We start from the raw sequence: 18,956 nt of genomic DNA, 5'->3' as shown, positions 1-18,956 counted from the left end.
GGGTGACATGTGGCAGAAGAAAGGATGAGTGGGCCCTTCCCAGAGATGTTCAAACTTGGGACCCAGGTCATTGAGGCAGCTCGTCCATGGTGATACTAGCTGCCCCTGTCAGTGCTCGGCACCTCTCCTCTCATCCTTGCTGTCTATTCTGACTTAACATGATGAGTCGCCTTTAATGGGGTCTTACACGATGTATCGACCGGCAGGTTCTCCAAACGGTTAATGTGCCATTGATAACCTGCTGTTCCTGCCCCGCTCCTGTTAAACGCCTGAAGATAAGAATGATTTAGTCGTTTTCTTCACGGGGTTTCACACGGCGTCTTTCAGAGCAGCCGAAAGACCCCGACTTCATTTGGAAGCAGAAGGATTCCTTTCAACACTGGGCTCCCACCCAGCCTCCAGGGTCTGTCCCAGAATTCAGACCTTCTGAGTGGCCCTTTTTATACCAGCGCCTGAGCCAAACCTTAGCTAATTTCAGTTTAACTCCTCAGGATTTAGAAGTTAGGTGAACTTAGAGTAAGATCGCTTTTTATTTTCTTAACAGCTTTATTGAGATAAAAAAAAACACACTGCATATATATGATATCTATACAATTTGACGAGTTGGGATAGATGCAAACACCCATTATACCGTCAACATAATAGACATACCAAACCCCTCTCCAAGTTTCCCTGTGCCTCTTTTTTTGGTTTGTTTGTTTCATGGTAAGAACACTCCATGGGAGATGGACACGTTGGGTGGGGAGAAGTCCTGGGCTCCCATCGCCTCTCCAGGTCTCGAATTGTTCCAACTGTATACCTCATTAGAATAGGTGGGACTGCTGGAGGTCATTGTAGTTCTGGCCCGCCAGGTGTCCATTCCAACCTCTTCTGGTAACAGCACCCTGATTCTCTTCTGGGGACCCACCTTCCCCCTCTCAGTCCTGCTCTAGAAGTGGACCCACTTTCAGTCCAGCTCTTGAAGTGGACATGTGTCCCTGTTCTGGCCAAACAGTGAGTTCCATCTTCCTGGCTACTGGGTTGACGTAAAAGGAGGGTATGTGGCCCAAGCCTGACGGGTTAGCCCAGGGCAGATGCTGGAATAGGGGAAAGAAGCCCCTTTCCCAGGGTAGAAGTCCAGAGATTTGAGGTGGGAGTGGGGGGGTGAAGGCACTGTGTGTGCCGTTGATGCGGTTAGAACCAACACAGGGGAGCTCAAAGGGAACCATTTATTCAACCAAGAAGCTCCCTATTCTTAAACCAGCCCCAGGAATACAGCTGCTAATGGTCCCGCCAATTAGAAAGGGGAAAAAGGGGGTGCAGCTCTGCCACTGAGCTTGGTACTGTGGTGCCACCCGGGCCGGGGTCCACTTTTGTGCCGTTTCCATTTCCTCCCCTGAGAGTGTTTCACACACAGGTGATTCCTGCAAATCCCCAGACCGGAGGGCACTGGCTTCCCTCCCCACTTTCGCCTCCTTGCATCAATGCATCGGATGGGGGAGGGGCGGGTTTCCTGTGAGTGCACTTAAACACCTTCAGAGCCATTTTTAGACTTTTTATTTTATAGACAAGAAAATGACTGAAATTAGGAGATATTTGAAGTGGCTCTTCATCAAGCCCAGAGAGATCTCTGCTGTTGCTATATTTAAAAGCCCAGTGCCCAGCTGGCATGGCTCAGTGGTTGAGCGTCAACCTGTAGACCAAGGCAGTCACGATTCAATTCCTGGTCAGGCCATACACCCAAATTGAGGACTCAATCCCCAGGGTGGGGTGTGCAGGAGGCAGCCGATCAATGATTCTCTCTCATCATTGATGTTTCTCTCTCTCTCCCTCTCCCTCCTTCTCTGAAATCAATAAAAATATATTTTTAGGAAAAAAGCCCAGCAGCAGGTTGTTGGGCTTCTGTCTGTGATGTAAGGAATGCGATGTTAAGTTTTGGAAGCCACAACACTGTTGGGAAGGAGGAAAACAGTGGCCTTGCCAGGGTATGTGCCCTGGAGATGGTTTGTGGAAGTTGGGGAGAAGATAATATAGTTTTCTGTGTTAAATAGTGTTAAAATAATAATGTGTGCACAGATTAGCATTACCATGTAAATTCCCAAAGGAAACTACAGGAAAAGAAAGTTGTATCCTATATAATAAAGAAGTAATATGCAAATGGATCATCACTCTAACACACAAGATGGCCACTCCCATGTGGACACAAGATGGCCGCCACAAGATGGCCAGCAGGGGAGGGCAGTTGGGAGGGACCAGGCCTGCAAGGGAGGGCAGTTGGGAGGGACAAGGCCTGCAGGGGAGGGCAGTTGGGAGGGACAAGGCCTGCAGGGGAGGGCAGTTAGGGGCAACCAGGCCAGCAGGGGAGGGCAGTTGGGAGGGACCAGGCCTGCAAGGGAGGGCATTTGGGAGGGACAAGGCCTGCAGGGGAGGGCAGTTAGGGGTGACCAGGCTGGCAGAGGAGGGCAGTTAGGGGCAATTGGGCCAGCAAGGGAGGGCAGTTGGGAGGGACCAGGCCTGCAGGGGAGGGCAGTTAGGGGTGACCAGGCTGGCAGGGGAGGGCAGTTAGGGGCAATCAGGCCAACAGGGGAGGGCAGTTAGGGGCAACCAGGCCTGCAGGGGAGGGAAGTTAGGGGCAATCGGGCCAGCAGGGGAGCAGTTAGGCGTCAATCAGACTGGCAGGTGAGTGGTTAGGGGGTGATCAGGCTGGCAGGCAGAAGCGGTTAAGGGGCAATCAGGCAGGCAGGCAGGCAGGCAAGCCGTTGGGAACCAGCAGTCCCGGATTGTGAGAGGGATGTCCGACTGCCCGTTTAGGCCCGATCCCACCAGGGGGTCCCAGATTGGAGAGGGTGCAGGCTGGGTTGAGGAACACACACCTCCCCCCTTCCTCCCCCATGCACAAATTTCGTGCACTGGGCCTCTAGTATTAATACAAAAGCAAAATGTAATCAACAGCCCCCAAGTTACCACACCTAGATCTGCTTCTTCTAGAATTCTTTACAGAACAGCAGACCTATTGGAAGGACTCTTCCTTACCCCCACCTTCATGCCTCAAGCAAGTCAGATGTTTACCTTCAGCACTAGAAGGAGGAGGAGTGGGGGCAAAGACTAGGAGGAATGCTAACCATGGCTAACCTAGGTCAGATTGCCAGGCTGGCCATTGACCAGGGTTTTGTTTCACACCCTGGGGACAACATAAACTAAAAGCTGGATCTTTGCACCCTGCTCTGAAGGTTGAAGTTCTGACTCAAGACTTATTCACTCCCCCTTCAATGCTATTATCTATTCATTCCCGTGCAGAGGAGGTGATGTGGTACAGACAACAAGAACTGGAGACTGACCCTTATTTAGTCAGGACTGAAGGAGGTTCATTAATTTCTCTCAACCTCAGTGTCCTCATACTAAAAAGGAGAGATAATTCCAGTTGGCTTGCCAGGACTTTTTGGAGATTTGGAAATTATACTAGTATACCTGGCACAATTCTTGGAAACTACTACCCGCTTAAGAAAGGGTTACTACTGCTATAGCTATTATCCCTGCCTGTAGCTATGTATTACTGACCTAGGCATTGAGTGTGAGAGCAGATTATATCTGTAGTGGTGATAGCAATTACAGTGCCTGACGCAGAGGAGGCGCTCAATCGCTGAGTAAGTGTTGAGAGTCTGGAATTTGAGCCAGGGCAGCAGCCACCAGGAAATAAGAGTCTACATGCAATTACCTGCTCTATTTCCGGGGTCAGTGGCTCTCATTTTTGTGTGTGTGTTTGGGGCATCGGGAGGGACTGACATATTCAAACAATTATGCATCAGCCGTGATTGCAACTCAATCCTTACTGCTGAAGATCAATGCCTCCCAATATCTGTAAAAGCAACCCCTGTGGTTCTATCATTGATTAGGATGCCCCCTCATGACACTGAACTCAGGTTCAGCTGCCTGCTGCTTCAAGAGCCAATACTTGAGAGACAGGTGCTGGTGCAAGGAAAGCGTTTATTCAAGTGCCAGCAGCCTGAGAAGAGGGCAGACGGCCGTCCCAAAGGCCATCCTAACATCTCAGTGCAGGCAGGGGTTTTACTCCGGAGGGAGAGGGAAAGAAGAACAAGGAAATCGGGGTGGGGGGAGGGGATTGAAAGGTCTCTACATGTAAGTCAGCACAATCCATTCTGATGATTATCTTGAAACTGGCCAAACAGAGGTCCAGTTTTATGCTTGAGTGTCAGCAAGTCTCCCAGAGCCAGAATGTCTGGTAGCTGGAATCAGCCTCCTCCCCCAGAGCTAGTTCCTGGAACTATTACACAAATATTCTAGGTCTCCACGGGTTACATATTCGTTAAAAATTCATCTTTTAAAAAAACACTTTTAACAAAAACAATATTAAAAGAATTGAGGGGTGGGTTACACTCACACTGTGGTTCAGTGGGTAGAATGTTTACTGCCCTGACCACCCCCCCTCCACTAACATACACCAGAAGAATTCTCACATGACCAATTAACCGCCATATTTCTTGGCCCCTGATTTGACAACACACCTTCCACCTTCCACAGTGCCCCAGGTTGCAGCCGTGGCGCGTTGGCCTGCAGGTCTCAGGCAGACACATCAACGTTACCTTTGGAATCCCAGGATTTGACTTTACAGTTTCTATTTGTCAACAATCCCAAAGGTCCTTAACATGTAGTCATTTGTAATTTTAAGATGTCGATGTAAAAAAATCAGTTTACTACATAAGTAATACACAAGTATCGGGTATTGCCAGATGCTCATACAATAGAGAAATATACAGAAGGGAAGAGGTCTTCCTTTATTTGTATCAGTCAGGGTAAGCCATGTTACACTAGAGCCACACACCCCCGCCCCCTTTACCCCCCCCCCCCCCCCCCCCGCCAAATCTCAGCAGCTTATAGCAACAAATGTTTATTTCTTGTTCACACTACATGTTTTTCACAACTCAGCTACAGCTCTGTGCTTCTTGCCGTTTTTTACTCCAGAACCAAAGCTGATGGGAAAACCTAACTTCTCTCGGGAGCATTGTCATCTCATGGGAGAAAGAACGAGACAAAGCAAATGATGTCCTGACTCCTAAAACTTTGCACAAAAGTGACCAACATCACTTTTTTTGGCGAAAGCAAGTCGTGTGAGCGTTGTGAAGTCAGCGGCATGGGAATACATCCTCGTGCAGAGAGGGGCACTGCGAGAGAGGAACGGGAACATTTGGTGAGCGAGAATTCATCTGCACTACCTCCTCCTCAGACAACTCTCCCCGGTAACTGCCCTCAGCAGTTCAGTCCCCTTTCTGATGTATTTGCCTAAGTACATATGTATCCCATATTTATTATTTATTCATAACACATACACATACACATAAATATGGAATACTCGACATACTGTTCTGCAACTTGCTCTGTTCACTTCATATGCGTTGAAGACCTTTCCATATCAGTACTTATAACTCTACCCCACTCTTTCTAACAACTACATGGCATTTCATGCCATAAAATATTTTGATTCTTGGTGTACTTTTAGATCTTTTCAATGATTTTAGCTATTACAAATAATGCCATGCTATTTATCCTTACATACATATAACTTGGTTTACATGTGTGTTTCTGAATAATAGGTTTCTAAAAGTAACTTAAAGTAGAGCATGTGTACATTTTAATTTTTAATAGACACTGCCAACGTGCCTTGAAAAATGCACACAGCCCTCAGCGATGGAAAAGTTGCCTGATTTCCCCAATCCTCAACAACTCTTACTATTCTTTTAAAAAATATTTTTATTGATTTCAGAGAGGAAGAAAGAGGGAAAGAGAGACAGAAACATCAATGATGAGAGAGAATCATTGATCGGCTGCCTCCTGAATGTCCAACTCTGGAGATCAAGCCTGAAACCCAGGCATGTGCCCTGACCAGGAATTGAACCGTGACCTCCTGGTTCATAGTCTGACGCTTAACCATTGAGCCACACTGGCCAGGCTAGCTGACGAATTTTTAAAATCATAGTTCATTGTTTTAATGTATTCAGTGCATTTTATTATTACTGAATTTGGGTATTGTTTGTATTTATTGGCCAATTTCACAATTAGCCTTTTGTGAATTGTTTCCATTTTCCCCCCATTCTCTAGTGATTGTTTTTCTTTTCACATTTGAATGAGCTATTATATATATATATTTTTTTCAATATTAATCTTTTGTCTGTACTACTGGTTGTGAATACAAGAACCTTTAAAAAACCAGACACCTAGTGCAACTGAGAACCAGCAGCCTCTTTCGGTCAATCCATCACTACCAACCAATTTCCGAAAACACAGAAAAGTGTCTATATGTGTAGCAAATTCCTTAGCATGTCAGATGCATGACACATTGCTTCCTGATGGCCAAACAGTGAATATGATTTCTAACAGGCATTTAGTTGCATGTGTGCAGCCACACGGCCTCTCTGAGCATTGCCGGCATCCCAGTCATATCATTCTGTTGACATCCTATGCTTTTCAAAACATCAGCACATAATTCTGGCATTCCTCCATTATATTTGGAAAGTAACTGGAGAACTCCTCCCCCTCATACACATACTACTTTTTAAAAAAATGTTACATTGGGTTTGGGGGATGCACAAATAAATTTTTCGGTATAAACCTTGGACCAAAACATGTATTGGAGAGCCATGTATGCTCTGTGAAGTCTGAGTGTTAAAGGTCAGAGAAGTCCCACTGAGAAAAAGATTGCCTGGGGAGGCAGCTGGTGAGATGCGCCCTGTTTGCTGCCAGTCTGGCCATTTTGTTTTTAATTTTGTTTTTTTGTCTCTTCCCCTCCCTCAGCTTTATTGAGATATAGTGGACATATAAACTGTGTCAGTTTAAGATGTACATTGTGATGGTTTGATATATGTATATATTGCAAAATGATCATTACAGTAAGGGTGGTTAGCATGTCCACCACCTCAATAATTATCTGTGTGTGGTGTGTGGTGTGTGTGTGTGTGTGTGTGTGTACACACGCGTGTGTGAGGAGGACATTTAAGATCTACTCTCTTAGCCACTTTCAAGTATACAATACAGTATTGTTAACTATAGTCGCCTGCTGTGCGTTAGATCCCCAGAACTTACTCCTCTAAAACTGGAAGTTTGTATCTATTGACCAGTATCTCCCTATTTCCCCCACCCAGGCCTCTGGTAACCACCATTCTATTGTCTGTTTCTGAATTAGGCTTTTTGAGATTCCGCATATTAAGTGTGACATACAATATTTGTCTTTCTCTGTCTAACTTATTTCACTATCTCAGTATTATTTCTAAACAATTCATACATATATATTTTAAAGGTGTTCGTTTTGTGTTTAGTTCTTTAGTCATCATGGGAATTAATTATGGGGCAAGGTGTGAGGTGGGCTAGAGGGAGTGTAACTTACCTGTGTTCCTAACAGGTAGCATTTTAACCCAATGCCATTTATTGACTATGTCCTCCTTTCTCTGATCGGTTTGAAATGCACCATATATTAAATTCTCAGTGTTTTTTAAAAAAATGTGTCTGTATCTTAAGGCCTCGCATTTTCTGGTGGAGCTAGTGTATGGGGGTGCATATCTCAGGGACCACGAGATTAATTACCAGCATCCGGGCACCAACACAGCGTTCTCTGCTCATTGGAGTTATTGTTGCAACGGTAAAAACTTCATTAGGTGTGGCAAGCTCTTCTGATAGCAAGACCACTGCTAGCGTGAAATGCCATTATAAATAGCGAGTCCTGCCGTCACAGATTAATAAGGTTATTAAGGAGTCATTTTATGTTTTCAGTTATCCTTCAGTATGTTTTACTTAGGGCCTTTGTAGGTTTGATGATGTTCAAGAATTCGAGGATTCAGCGGTTCTGGGTGAGTCCCTGCAGACGTTCAGGTTCTGTGTGGTGAGCTTCCTGGTCCCTGAGGTTCAGAGATTCTCCTGCAACCGGCACCACTTGGGGGCAAGGGAGGGGGAGCCGTGGAGTGAAATCCTTCCAAGGGTTTCCACCCTACTCCCTTGTGAGGTTGAAGGCTGCCCTCTCTACCTCCACTTCCTTCTCTCATCGTCAACCCCTCCTCATCCCATGGCAATCTGGGTGCCCCTTCTCGGCACCTCAGAAATGCCTCATGCAATCTAGTCAGAGAAGTTGGAAGATGCTGGGGTGGGTGGGGTGCAGCTGATATTGTATGGCACTGCCTTTGAGCCCACTGTGTCCCAGGGATGGGATTAAACCAGATAATGAACAGACCAGTGGACCACAGCCCAAAGAGAGAGATGGAGAGAGGGCCTCAGGGAAGGGGCGTGGGGTGGGTGTCTTGTCCCGCCCCCACCTCTCCTTTGTGAGTGCACCCACCAGCTCCTTCATGTCCCAGGCCAGATAGCTTCATCCACAACCCGAGGGGATATTAGATGACACCTTAGAACCAGAGGGCCAGTGTGGGCTGGGGAGACAGCGCTGAAACCGTGGTGGCTGGCAATCTGGGCCAGGGCCCTTCTGGCCACGGGCTGCCCTCCAGCCGGCCAGGAGGTGTCCTTCTCATTTCTTTCCAGGGTTTCACTTCTGGGGCCCGAGCCCTCAGTGCCCAGGCCAGGGCTTCTCAAACTCTTCCTACTCAGCCACTCCCAGCTGCAAGCCTCATCCCCAGCTCTGCAGAGGCATAGCCAGCCCCACTCCGGGCAAATGTGGGGGTTCCCTGCTGTCTCCAGCTTTCTCTTTAAAACGGAAGCAAAGTTTGTGTTCTACATCAAGTATCTGTGCTTGTTTGGATATAAAAATTGTGTTTGCAATTCCATGCCTAACCTTCCCTCCTCTTCCCCAGTATAAATTCAATAGTGCTCTGTATTTCCCGGCTCATTACAATTGTAATGAATTCACATCCACCTAATCACTCATTCGCTGTCTTTCCCAATAGACTATAAGCTCCAGGAAGGCAGCAGCCATGCCTGTCTTGCTCAGTGAATTCTCGATGGCTCGCCAGTGCCTGTCTGAGGCTGTGGCTTTTATTTAGTCCCTTTAGCCTTCTTATAACAAGGCTAATGGGAATTCCAGTCCTCCTACAGGTCAAGTATCTGTGCTTCCTTCCACAAGCAGAAAGGCCTGGGCCAGGGCCTCACAAAGGTGTTATTGTTCAAGAGGGGTCCAGGTGAGAGGCGCCATCCATCACAGATCGGGGCCCAGCCCTATCACAACTCCTGGCACCCTCCCAGTGACAGCGAGACAATGACATCACCTCCAAATGTACACAAAGGGGAGCCTATTCTGAAAGCTGTCTCTGGAGGTTTACTTCAAGCTCAATCTTGCTGTATTAGGTGTATAATATCACAACTCAGAGTTTCTCAGATTCAGTTCAAGCGCCATAGACGACTTGGTACGTATTTGATTTATCCAAGTTTCCTCAAGTCAGAGAAGAAATTGGAGGATGTTTTGCTGAGGTTAGGAAAACAAGCCAATGTGGAGAAGGAGCTGATTTCTCAAACATGTAATTGTAAATTATCTCCCTCACCTTGGGGTCTCGTTCTCCCACCTCCTTCACAGATTTTCAGTGATAGCCCTTCTCCATATCATTCTTGATATCTACAGAGCACTACTCATTAAAAAATGCAAATTCCACAAAAGGGCATAGCGCTGTCTCCAAGTTTCATGCAAAGGTGTGGTCAAACAAATTTGTCAGCATTTGAAGACAATGCTAAAGAAAAAATAGTAAGAAATCTGGATTGTGGAATAATTATTACCACAATTGCTTATATTTATTGAATATTTATTATATGTCAGATACTAAATCGAGTTCTTTGCCTGAATGGGCTTGTTTAATCTTCACGGCAACCATCTGAGTAGGGAGAATTATTGTTCCCATTTCATAGGTGAGGAAACTGATCCTCGGAGAGCTTATGTAACTCTCCCAAGATAGTGTCCAGTGGGGAACAGAGCCAAAGCTCTGGTGCTGACTTACATCATTCTGTGGTTCAGTGTCCTACCACTGGCCATGAACAAGCAATGGACATTTTGTGTTTTAAGTAAATTTCCATCATGCCAAGTACACATGCTGGTTAGCTTGCGTTGTTCAGTTCAGGGCCTAACAGATTTGTTTCAGTGAACAAATGCATGAAGGTCTGTTCTAAGTGGCTCATTTGCTGTCTCTTTTTAGGTGATAGAAACTCTGTTGTTCTCTTAAGGATGTTAAGCACTGCCTCTTCCCATCCAGCCCCATGACACTCTAACAAATGAAATGTTCGTAAATGAATTTGGCTCATTTCTGAGTTCCAGCAGGACCCAAATTTCTGCTTGACCAGCCGTCACTCAGAAAGTTCTGACCAGCAGCCTCTTGTGAACAGGAGTTGACGTTCCCAGTCCCTGCGTGAGTTCTTTCTCTGATAGCAGCCGCCCTGGAGTTTCTTTTAGTCACTGGAGTTGGTTGGAGTTTTGTGGCTGTTTCATGCTGTGTTTACAGAGTGCTCACTGCAGGCCACGTAAGCACAGGGTGACCCTGGCCCTGCAGTCACTGGCCTTCCTGCCTCAACCTGGTCCACAACCATCCTCCACTTTGAAAAACATCTCCAGTTCCCTTCAGTTCAGTGCAACAGGGATGGGCTGAGCAGATACTATGAGTCCAATGTGGTGCTACTCCAAGTTGGGGGACTTTATATTACATATTAATAATAGCTAACTCTTAAGAATGCCTGCTTCTCGTCAGACATTATCTCACTGCATGCATCATCTCATCTCACTCACACTGTCACCCTCTTGGTCCCATTTTTACAGAGGAGGAAGCAGGCGAGTGGATGAGCCCCAGGCCATACAGCTAACAGACTGAGGATCTCGCTGACTGCAGCTCCGACATCAGAGTCTGAGCATTGAACTCCTATTCTTTCGTGCCATTTCAGCACGTTCCAGGAAGTCTAGAGCTAGGAGCTGGAGTAGTTCTGGAAGATTCTATGGAGGAAGTGGAAGTTGAGCTGGATTCTGAGATTTATACTGGGGAGAGGAGAGAGCAGAAAAATAAAACACACAGGTTCTCTTGCTCCTGTTTTTTTTGTTGTTGTTGTTGTTTGTTTTTGTATGTTTATTTTTCCTGCAGAGCAATGGAGGAGGAAAATTGGCCCATTTTGTAGTTGGCATTACGAATTAATTTTAAATTCCACACCTGCCTTGCCACTTGAGTTTAATCTTATTATAGCAGATCGCCTCACATTTCTCTTGTTTGTGTAGATTTTGCACGCAGGGGTTTTAAGTCCGTCAAAGAGCATCTGTGCTGAAAGGAGTTATTTTTGTGTGCATTAACATCATCAGCCCAATTCCTCTCTGAATCAACAAGGAAAACCTTTCTAATTCCTGTTTTAGAGGTAAAGTAATGCAGTATGGGAAGAAAGCTAACTATCTCTTTTTTATTTTTAGTTCATGGTAGATGTCCAGCAAAATGAATTTATACTGTTTGGAGGAAGAGCTGAGATCAGCATATCTAGACTGACCTTAACATTGAAGTGTCCTTGACAGGAATGCTTAACACTCATGATGAGCGAGCAAGGTATTCCAATAGCAGAAAGGGGACAGTCTGAGAAACAAATTTGAACTTGAATATCCTACATATGACATCTGGACACAGCACTGTCCTCTTTTATTCCACCTTGTACCATCTCATCATGAAAGTACCTCATATAAAATATTCTTTCTGATATAGCCAGACTTGGCAAGTCATTTAATTTTCCCCAGGTCGTTGGCTCCATGTCCTTGTCTTTAAATCTTCCACCTCTTTAACAATTTCAATCTTCTTCTTTTTTGGCCGAAAATAGTTTCCCCACAGCCGTATTTTAATGCATATAAGAAGGAAATTACTTGACTTTTATTTAGCATCTCTGAAAGAACTTTGTCTCAGAGAAAGTTAGAATCCGGTGACTTTCTTCTCTGTATCTGGGTAACTGAGTCTCTCCATCCCTATACAGAAATACGCATCATTGGTCGTAGCCATATAGTGTGGGTGGGACCAAGCCTACCTTCAGCTCCAGCAGATAGCCCTGATGGGTCTAGGACAGTGGTCGGCAAACCGCGGCTCGCGAGCCAATGAGTTTGGTGACCACTGACCTAGACTCTCGATTCCAATAATTACAGGCTGTTGTTGTTCCTTGTGATTGAGCCCCTATCCCAGTGGTCGGCAAACTCATTAGTCAACAGAGCGGCAAACCGCGGCTCGCGAGCCTCATGTGGCTCGCGAGCCGCAGTTTGCCGACCACTGGTCTAGGACATTGGCAATTCAGTTATGATCACAGGATTTGGTTCAGGGATGAGCTGATCTGCACAAAGCTTTGTGATTGCCAAGGACAACCTCTCCTGTTTCCTGAGAATAAGTCAGTGCATAGGCTTGATTGCAGCCAGTTCTCCTACAATCATGAGGATGTTAGCCCCGGGAAGCAGCCAACATTGGGTATAAAAGAGAAGTGAGGTGGAAAGAAAGCGAGTCTTCACATAGTTTTAGCAATCAGTGCAGTCCATTGTAGCTCTGGACTGCCAGTTAGCCAATAAATCCCTTCTTGATGATGATGTTTCAATTAGGTTTCTTTGTTACTTTCAACCCCAGTACACCCAACTACTGAGCAGTTGAACTCAAAAGCAATACTATGCCCCAAAATGCAGTTTGTCCATTCTAATAGTAGCATATTGGGTCATTAACTTGCACCCTTTGATGGTGTATTAGCTGGGACAGGTTAGGCCAGTGGTCGGCAAACTCATTAGTCAACAGAGCCAAATATCAACAGTACAACGATTTAAATTTCTTTTGAGAGCCAAATTTTTTAAACTTAAACTTCTTCTAACGCCACTTCTTCAAAATAGACTTGCCCAGGCCGTGGTATTTTGTGGAAGAGCCACGCTCAAGGGGCCAAAGAGTCTCATGTAGCTCACGAGCCGCGGTTTGCCGACCACTGGGTTAGGCTGTTACACATAAAAATGGACTTTTCGCTTGCATAACAGTCTGAAGCAGGGGTTCCTAGTCAGCACTTGGCTCTTCCACATGGTTCGTTTGGCTTCCCAGGAAGCCCGGCTCCTCGCCCTTTGGCCCACCCCCCCGCCCCCAGCTGTGGGCAAACTATGACCCGCGGGCCGGATCTGGCTGTTCTATCCGGTTCTCTTGCTCTCCCCTCCACTCCTTTACTTTGAATTTATGTTAGTTCACACAAACACTCCATCCATGCTTTTGTTCCGGCCCTCCGGTCCAGTTTAAGAACCCATTGTGGCCCTCGAGTCAAAAAGTTTGTCCACCCCTGCCCTAGACCTTGTCATCCTCCTCATCAAGCTGGCAGAAGGGAAAGGAAGATGAAGGGGACACCCCTGCTTCTTAAAAGGCGCGTCCTAGAAATGGTACAAACCATTTCTACTTTCCCTTGGCTAAACTCAGTCACCTGGCCACATCCAACAGCAAAGGAGCCCAGGAAGAAGTGGATTTTTGGTAACTAAAATAAACTGCAGGAGGTTATTAAGTTACAGGAGAAAACACCAGCAGAGCAGTGTGCAGTGTCAGCCCAGGTGTCTCATCTCCAGAAACACATCAGCTTTGTCGCTCTCGTTTCAGCCCTGGGCAAGAACTCTTCTCCGGCTGAGTTCTTGCTCTGGTTCACTCAGGCTGACCCCGTTTAACCCACTCCATCACCCACTGGCAAACAATGCGGGCTTTACGGAAGATCTCGTATAGAGACAGACGTGTAATCAAACTCTTCTATGAACCTCTGCTCTTTCCTCCAATATCTCTTCCCAGGTCATCAGTCTCTCCTCTTACTCTTCTCTGGCTACATGCTTCCCCTCCACCATCACCAGTCCCCAAAAATCTCCTCCTTGCCCGAGCAGCTCGGCTCTTGCCTTTTGTAATATGCCCACTCTGCCAAACAAACGCCTGGTAGGAAACCAAACACCAACAACGTTTTTTCCCCAAATACTCCTCAGGAAACTTAGGAAATAATTCACTGAGTAAGAAAGGTCTCTTCTTGGGGCAAAGCTGGGTAGGGAGTTGCTAAATAAGAAAATAAATTTTTGCCATAAAAATATATTTACATCGATAAAAGACTAGAAGGCTATTCCTACCTAAAATGTCAACAGTGTTTTCTCTAGGTAACCAAATTACAAATGGGGTGTTTTTCTCTTGTATGTTTCTGTACTTTAATTTTTGTATTTTTAAATTTTTTATAGTATGTGATATATTTCTTCAATAATCTGTAAAAACCATAGTAAAGAAAAATGTTTTTTTGCTTAATTTTATTGAACATTAGGGAAATGTAAATCAAACTACAATGAGATGCCACTTCACACCCATGGCTATTATAAAAGAAGACACAGCAGAAAATAACAAGTGTTGGCAAGGATACAGAGAAATTAGAACCCTGTGCATGTTGGTGGGAATGTAAAATGATGCAGCCACTGTGGAAAACAGCATAGTGGTTCCTCCAAAAATTAAACATAGTATTATCATAGAATTCAATTTATAACCAAAAGAATTGAAAGCAGGGTCTCAAAGAGCTATTTGTACATTCCTATGCTCATAGCATTATTCCCAATAACCAAGACAGGAGGGCTACCCAGATGTCAATCAACAGGTGAGTGGATAAACAAGATGTGGCATATACATATGATGAAATAGTATTCAGACTTAACAGGAAAGAAATTCTGACACATGCACATGGATGAACCTTGAGGACATTATACTGAGTGAAATAAGCCAGTCACAAAAAGACAAAAGGTTGTATGATTCCACTCATGTGAATACTTAGAGTGGTCAAATACGTAGGGACAGAAAGTGGAATGACGGTGGCCAGGGCTTGACGAGGGGAACATGGAGAGTTAATGGGTCTAGAGTTTGAACTGGGAAAGGTGAGACCACTCTGGAGATGGATGGTGGGTGTTGATGATAATTGTACAACAATGTATATGACTTAATTCCACTGAACTGTACACTTAAAATGGTTAAAATGGTAAATTTTGTTATGTATATTTCACCATAAGTCTCTTAAAATAAATTTATCTTTCCATAGTCAATTTTATGAGAATTTTTGACTTGGAGAGCTATAATCTCTTTTGAATACCAGATATTTCCCTCGTTTGGGCTTTATACGGTATTCCTTGTAAAATAAATTTGTAAGTGACATAAGGAAAAATACTTATTTTACCCATATTATACAAGGCTCAGGGATTAATAATATGGCTTCTCTTCCCCCAGGATTTGCTATGTAATAAGTGAGAAAGACAGGTAAGCGGACCACAGGGAGATGAAACAGCGGGCCAAGTGTCCAGATACAAGCAGTGAATTCTGGGCAGTTCAGGAGGCTTCCCAGAAAAGTGGTATTTAAATTGGACCTTGAGGAACATGTCGGAGTTTACTAATGGTCGAAGTTGTGAGAGTGGGGGACACATTAGACAGCGAGGAAGCCAGTTGGCCCACCAGAGCCGGCCCCTGAGGCTTCTGCCCAGTCATCGGGCTTAATGGGACTCTGAACCTGTCTGGCTGAAGGCCAGCGGGGAGGCAAGCCCAGGCCTGGACGTGGCAGTGCTGTGTTTACCTGGGAGGTGACCCAGAAGTGGGCTGAGCTCCGGAAGCTAAGTCAAAGCCAGCCATGTGTCGGGGCCGGAGCTGAGACCTCGGCTGGCTCGGGGGTGGGTTCTAGAGAAACACAGAGCGTGCCAGGGCCTCCTGCGCCCAAAGGGAGGTGGCTCCCTGCTTGTTGGTGCCTGATTGTGTGCAGCTGTTGCTTTTGTCCTCTAACACTGAAAAGGCATAGGAGCCTTTTTCCGTAAATCCTGAAGCTATGTCATGTTTTCTGTTGGCCTCTGGGACTTAGCCAATCTGCAGCACACGTCTTCCCCCAATTCCCACACGCGTGGCTTTGCCGTGAGAGAATGGCGTGCAAGTGGTGCACAGCTGTGCAACCATCACCCTGCCTTGGTGGAGGGGAGAACAGAGTGTGCTTGGGAACTGGAAATCCGTGGGTGCTGTGTCAGTCACTCTGGTCGTGGGATGTGGGGAGATCAGCTTGCTGAGAAAAGGCGACCGAGGGCATGTAGAAGTTTAAGTCTTGGATCTGGAAGATTGTCAACGTCAACGCATTCACATGTTGTGGCAGAATGCAGGGGAGACCGATCAGCCAGCACTCGGAGGGAGGCAAGTTTAACCTTTATTTCGCAGATCTGCTAGTCCAGGGGAATTCCCGGTCCAAAGCCTGAACTGAGTGGGGAGGCTCTGACCTATACATCTCCTGTGGCGGCCCCTGAGGGTCCCCGCAGCTCCGCCCACGTCAGTCTTGGTGGGGCCTTGGGGGCATGCTCTGAAGCTCCACCCAAGTCAGCTGTGGCTCCACCCACGTCAGTCAGAGTGGGGAAGTAAGACTACAGTTTTTACCAGATACTGAACTAGGTTGCTTTCCCCCGCCCGCCCCCCATTTTGCTTTTCACACATAGTCAAGGTGTGTCGCTCCTGTCACTGCAGCTATTTCTGCTCTTGGAAGCCTCCACCATGCGCTGGCCCCTGCCTCCTACTGGGCACTTTTATTCCAGGCAACCACAAAGGTGGTCCTCATCTCCACCTCCCTAAAGGGGTCCTGGACCCTGCTCCCAAGGCCACAACGGTGTCAATTACCCATGAGCATCCACAGCCATCTCTCACCTGGCCATGGCTGGGGCACAAGGTGCAGGGACAGGCTACGTGGAGAATCCCACAAAGCCGCCCCTCTTGTTTACCAAATTCCCAGGATTCAGCCACCTCCCTGACACTCTAACCCACAGAACACAGAAACCTCTACCCTCTTGCCTTTTTGGAAGGCTCCCGAATTCCCCCAGGTGGGCCTGACTCACACAGAGCTGGAAATTCCCTGCCTGGGGTCAGGGCACCCAGGTCTGGGAACACAGGCCCTGGCTGTCTTTCCTGGAAGGGAAAGGGGAAATTATCTTTCCTTTGTTTTGGCTGATAAACCAGAGTAGCACAAAAGATAAACTACAATTAGTGTCTCAACATCTCACATCAGGGCACATTGTGGATGGTCTCACTCACCTGAACACCTGGGCTTACTCTTCTGCTGTGGAGCCCTGGGCCTACCACCTGTGAGTCTGTTCATGGGCCTGTTCATGGCTCCTCCGGATGTAACTCTTGGACACTTTTGGGTGGTCCGTTAATTGCGCTTAATTCCCTTTAATTTATATTCAGGGCTGCTCCGGTGGCACCTCCCACCTCATCCCACTCTGTCTCCTGCCCACTCCTAGTTGTTCACCTGCACCCAGGCCCAAAGCCCCAAGGAATCTGACCTGATTTTAGTCCAAAGTCACACTGAGGCAGCAGGACCTGACCCTGGCAAGGAACCATCGAGGGTTAGGAATCTGAGGTATGAACCCTCCTCACCATCATCCGAGTCTTTATTGTTCCCAGCTTTGTTGAGAGATATTGACATAGCACTGTGTAAGCTTTAGATGTATGGCATAATGACTTCATACGATTCTAAAACGACTTTTGAGCTAGGAATCTAGGCATGTCCAACCCAGAGACCTGTCATTGGTATCAGCAGATGTCCCGGGTCCCGGTCAAGAAACCCTGGGATCCAATGGCCTGAACTGAGCTCAGTGGACTGGCCCTTTGTTTCTGGGCCTTGGAGTGATTAAGTGGCTCCGGGAGGCACTTTTCTTCATTCACTGAAGAAAGGACTGAGTTGGTTGGCTTTTCCCAGCATATTCTTTAAGGAACCTGCCAACCAGGCAGGTTCTATATATTTGATTTTCCATCTTGACCGGGTTCCCAGTGACGCTGAAACCAACCTTCCCTCTGATGTCCAAACTCAGGGACTTCACAGGTCTGTGCACTGAATATCTGCTCATATCGAGGCCCCTCCGGGACTCCCTTCCCCAGCTTCTCCCCACTTCTCTGAAGCTCCACTTGAGTCTCCTGTCTGGTACGTGGGAGGTATGTCAACAGCTGTAGGCGCTTCTTTGCGTCAGCTCCTGACTTCCTCGCCCACCTTTCCAGGGTCTGGAGGCTGGGTCCTTTAGCCTCCTCCTCAGTGGAGCCCTCACAGGGTTGGAGGGCCGGTGGCCGTACCTGCTGCAGCCTGTGTGTGCAAACAGATTCCGCATCCGGCGATCCGATGATGCTCTCCAGATTTATCGCATCGCTCGCATCCCCAGGCCGGCCTGACATTTTGGGCGCAAGAACGCCAGTGTCTGGCGTGGCTCCGCAGCAGGCGTAATGAAGTCGGGAGGGGGAAGAGTTCACTTCTCAGGGAGCAAATGTGTGTCAGTGACAAGTCTTCCTGGCAACAGCACCAGGAAGGAGGTACCAGCCTCCAGCATCACAGCCAGAATCGTCACACTGATGGCTGCATTGCACTGCACAATTTTCCTCCTCGGTTGCTGACTCCAACCTTAAAAAAAAAAAAAAAGAAAAAGAAAAGGCAAGGAAAGGAAAGGAAAAGAAGTGTTTGGTACATGCGTTCTCTATCAGGGGTCCTCAAACTACGGCCCGCGGGCCACATGCGGCCCGCCGAGGACATTTATCGGGCCCGCCGGGTGCCGCCGCCTGTCCTGCTTAGCAGCCGACTTGTCCCGGGCCCGCAGTGCACATAGGAATTTGTTCATAGTTTTTTTTTTAAAGTATAGTCCGGCCCTCCAACGGTCTGAGGGACAGTGAACTGGCCCCCTGTTTAAAAAGTTTGAGGACCCCTGCAGACAATACCCCCTAATCTGCCACCAAACAGGGAGACTGATGACCTGAAATGCCCCCAGGCTATGGCTACCCCTGGCTGTGCTATGATTGAATAATAATAGATGAGCATCTGAGGCAGAGTAAGAGGCACAGGGACGAAGAAGCTCGAGGGGCAGAGCTCATTGGCCCTCTGCTTGGGGAGTAGGGCCCCAACACTAGGGAGCCAGAGAGGTAGGGCCCCCCCTTTTTTTTCTAGTTTCTTAGGCATGTGCTGCTAACCACAAAGTTTCCTATTTCTCAAGGCATCTATTCAGAATGAAGAGGGAAGTGAAACAG

The 18,956-nt window shown here is 46.9% G+C and overlaps 1 protein-coding gene across 1 annotated transcript in view; it reads left to right on the top strand.

Annotated features, from left to right (window-relative positions):
• The first annotated feature begins 5,050 nt into the window (after nt 1-5,050).
• The window catches only part of SIPA1L1 (signal induced proliferation associated 1 like 1), a 438,278-nt gene continuing 424,372 nt past the window's right edge, over nt 5,051-18,956 (top strand). The window contains exon 1 of the mRNA XM_080665401.1: nt 5,051-5,185. The gene's annotated coding sequence lies outside the window, so the exon portion shown is untranslated. The remainder of the gene's footprint in view (nt 5,186-18,956) is intronic.

Source organism: Plecotus auritus (assembly GCF_963455305.1).
Source record: "Plecotus auritus genome assembly, chromosome: 1".
Taxonomy (NCBI): domain Eukaryota; kingdom Metazoa; phylum Chordata; class Mammalia; order Chiroptera; family Vespertilionidae; genus Plecotus; species Plecotus auritus.
This window is presented reverse-complemented; position numbering and strand designations above follow the sequence as displayed.